Genomic DNA, 4,527 nt, shown 5'->3' on the forward strand with positions numbered 1-4,527 from the left:
GACAACTTTGCTCCTCAGATCAAGAGTCAATCTCTAGGGTCGTGTGAAACAATAGACATGTATTTCACTCAGTCAGGTTAGTGCAGTTTACTTTCACGAGATGAAGAGAATAGAGAGACGGGCGTTTGTTAATAAAGGGTTAACATTTATTGAACAGTCTTTCTTCTCGTACAAGAGAAATGTATTGCCACAATTGCAAGACTTGTTATTATAAAAAGTACGTACAGTAAGATAAGTATTGCGAAATAGAACTGTAAAAGCATTGATATGGTTTCTTAGCCATACAATGGTTTAAAAGTAATAAAACATATATACAGTCATATATACATTAGGCTAACATACTCAACTGGTGCTTCTAGCTAAGCCTACCCCAGTGTGCCTGACCTAAGCCTAACACGTGGAAGGGGAGTAAGTAAGTAGCTTTAAGTTAAGTTGGTTTTGCCAAGGTTTGCTTCAAGAATTCTCGTCTAAGGGTTTAGTCAACACCATACCTCTGAATAGAATGATGGAAGTCTGGTATTTCCTTCAGGGGGCACTCAATATCCCAGTCACCCGCGAGGGCAGACCAGAAACGCTGGAGCTGGATTTCTCTGCAGGAGAAAGGCAGCGGCTCTCTTCTCAGCGCGTCGGGAGGAGGAGGCGGGGGACAGCGTCCGCGGCAGCTGGAATCTGCTGGGCTCTTTGCAGAGGGACGGCTGTTCAGCTCCTAAGCGTACCGCACCATAGTTCGCGCTTTAGCAGCGATAATGGTATCAGTAGCTTCACCACCAAGGGGACAGCAGGCTGCAGCGACAGGGTGCTAGCTTCACCAACACGGGGTCTTGCAGACAGCTAACAACAGGCAACGAGCTATTGCTTAAGGCAACGTTGGTAATATTTATACCTGACAGGTGCCGGGTTTGACGCAAGTTTGCTGGACATAAGACGTCAATTAAAGATGTCACTAGGAAGTGATAGCTATCAGTTGCTCATTAGAGTTCCATTACTAATCAAAACACAGCAAGCGGGGATTTCCAGGTTTGCTGAGTTTTTATCTTGTTGAAGAACTCGGAGTGTTAATCTAGGAATATCAGATAGTGACTTCTGCTCTGTCATTGCACTAATTGGTCGCAAAGGAAGTGGCAGAGAACTATGCTGGAATGTGGCTCTGTTCGTGTGAGGCCAGAGATGACTTTCTGAATATCGCACTTGAACGGTTATGCCAATATAGGGAATAAATGGATTTATAGCCGAATAGGGGCATAAGGTCACAGTATCGATCAGGAACCTAGATAAACACGCAACACCCACTCCACGTTTTCATGTCCATCAAATTACTAAAACTAGAGCAATTAGATGCATGTGTAACATTGCCCACCCCAAAATACATAAATGCATTCGAAATAGGCGTATATTGTAATACATGAAATTTAGGTACTGTACGTTTTTGAAGCATAGAAATCATTCAAAAATTATTGCATATGAAATCAATGAACGATTATGCAAAAAGAATTACACATGAAGTATCTCTGACAGAAGAAGGGCGAGATAAATCATCACATATAAATGCATTGCAATAACATGTGCTAGAGGCTGATGTAATGTTGTTATGTCTCTAGATGTGTTTAGAAATAGAAGTTTGAAGCTTCTGTTCTCTAAGAATAGTTTTTACCTTAAGCAAAGAATTGTTTGTGCCAAAAAGGGGTGAATATTAAAAAAATTGTCCAATTCAAAAGAATTAATGCTTGAACGGGGAAATAGAGTTCCAAAGCTTTTTGCAGTTTCTGTTGATCAAAACTGAAGGGCGAATTCAGAGTTCATGGGAACGCTGTGTGTCGGAAAGCTTCTCCAAAGTTATTGTTTCTGTACGGGTGAGAACATCGTATCAGACAGGCTCTCAAAGAATTGGTCTACAAAATCAGGTGACAGTTCAACCAAATTAGATAGCGCTGTAACTTGGAAGGTGTGAGAATGATTGCTGTCATCGTAGTCAGGAGCAGCAATGCTCACAGAAGGCCGTACCTGGGTGATGTTGCTTTTGTCACTCGCTCCACTGTTACCACCTAGTCGTAGTACAGGAGTCTCAACGAATGCTGTCATCAGGATTGGTAGCCGCTGGGGACAACACAATGCGTGAGCCGTTATTGGACTGAGCAAAGTATCGACGTCCGTTGGTACTGCTGATGGAAGTGAAAGACAGATGTCCAACACGCATTCATCTCCGCATAGCATACATCTTAGTACCGGTAAGATACAGTTCTGCCATATAGGTCTGAATGAAAGGAACCAGGTCATGTTTAGATCTCTCAGCCTGGCCAATCCAAGGACGTTAGTTATCCTGTAGCGCATTGCTAGGATTGTCTCTTCCATTCCCATGGGAGCTATGTCTGAGGTTCGGCTTGCCATAACGAAGCAGGAGGGTCAAAAATAAAATCCCTGCGACGAGTCCCAAAAATAATGGTATGCCGCCAAAAACAGAGTGTACAAAATTAGGAACGATTCCCAAAATTGCCTGAAAAGGTGTTAGCAGTCCCGTAAAGACTGTCTTAAATATGCCTGGGAAGCTTGTGGCATTAGACATGTTAAGGAGTTGGCTCAACATTTCTACGAAATGCACGGGGCAATTTGTTGATAAAAGGTCATGAACTTCGGTAGCTGTCCTTGCAACTAGAAGATCATACGTCTCTTTTGATGACGTTATAGGCACTGTTGTCTGTAAAAGCACAGATTTCATTTTGCTTTAAGTATCAATTCGTATAGAATAGAGATTCAGACGAGGCCAGATGGGAGTCACAGTGTCTGCAGGCCCACTCGGGAACAATGCTTGCATACAGCATTTGACCATGGATGTTACTCTTACTAGATAACTTTTCCCTGGCACTAGGCCACAACATCTGTGATCCGTTCTAAGAATGTAACTCCCGTTTGAAAGTTGCATAAAGAAGGGCTCTATCTGAGTTGCAGGTGTGACTAGCTGGTGGCATGAAAGGTTGTTAGAATTTCCATCACATGCTCCTTGTAAATTAATACCCTGACACAAAAGTATACCGCTTAGTGAATGTTTACAGTTGTCACCACTAAGAAATACATTTTTGTCGCTGTCACTACAGCAAGAATGTGTGTATGGTAATTTCCATTCAGATTTTACATATCCTTTACCCAATTGTTCATACTGGCCAGCAGGTATGTACTCAAGGCACTTTTTAAATCGGAAAGTTGTTATCGGAATTGTGATAATTGCGTGTATTATCCATTCAATGACAGGACTCTCTGACATTGTCAATGGTAATCTCTCGAGTTTTTCGATGCTCAGGATTGTATAGTCTGCTCCTTTCTGTGCCAAACTGATCTGTTTATCAGTAAGGTTAAAAATGGAAAATAATGACGTTGTGTTGATTAAACGCCAAGGCACATAGCCTAATTCTATATTAGAACGCAATTGAGATTGGCCATGTTGTAACATTAGCAAGTCTCTATCTATCACATCAAAGGCAGAGGATACAATATTGTCCAACGAATATATTCTGGAAGACAGAGTCATTAACCCATTGTCTACTACAGAAAGTGATTTCTCCAAATTAATACGATCAATTTCTCTTATTTTTTCAGCAGTTTCAATTTGTTTGACTTTCCAAGCCTCGTTGTACGAAGCATAGATACTGGTCGCTATGAAACGCTTCTGACGCTGTTTGCGTGGTCCAAGAATGAAATCGCGCAAATCAGCACCATCTTTTAGTAAAGACAAGTGTTGCTTAATTTCAGCCAGTGTGGATGATGTTAGCCATTCAAGGCAGAGTTTCCCTACACTGTATGTTGTTATTATCCCTGGATGTTGTCTCTGGGAATATCTCGGGTCTAATCTGGTCAATTTTAACCCCTGTGTTTTATTCAGGAATCTATCTTGACAGCTGTTTGTGTCAGTAGGCCAGATTAACCACTTTTTCCAATCAGGATTTGTTCTGTTGAAATGTAGAATTTGTGACACGTCTAACTCAATATCTGCAGTTACATTTTCAGGTATTGGCTTTGGAATAGACGGTGTTTTAAGGTCTTTGATCTTAGCTAGGCCAAGACAAGATGTTTGGTGTATTGTGTCATTTAAAAACATCATTTGTTCTGGTATCATGCAGGTTCTAAATAGTGCTTCTATGCCTTGCACCTGCCAATCTTTTGTACCCCAAATTGTTTTCATTTCAATATTATTTTTCCAATAATCAAAACCAAATGTCATCATTTTGTCATAAAATGCTTCTGAATATATCAATTTAGAATATGTCAGCATTGTTTTCATTCCTGTTTTATCTAACAGTTTGTAATAAAACGTTTCTATATTACTGGTTTTGAACCCTGAGAAGTATTTGAATTTCTCAAAGAATGCTTTAGAACTGCTTTTAGGTGGTGTAGCACAATGTTCCCACTGATTATACATAAAAACATTTCTAGGCTGTGCAGATTTATGCAAGTAATGATCACCATAGTGTGTGTAACAGAATAACTGCTCATAACTAGATGAACCTTGTAAATAATCATGATCTGTGAATCTAGCTG

Source organism: Lissotriton vulgaris, unplaced genomic scaffold (assembly GCF_964263255.1).
Source record: "Lissotriton vulgaris unplaced genomic scaffold, aLisVul1.2 SCAFFOLD_1085, whole genome shotgun sequence".
Taxonomy (NCBI): domain Eukaryota; kingdom Metazoa; phylum Chordata; class Amphibia; order Caudata; family Salamandridae; genus Lissotriton; species Lissotriton vulgaris.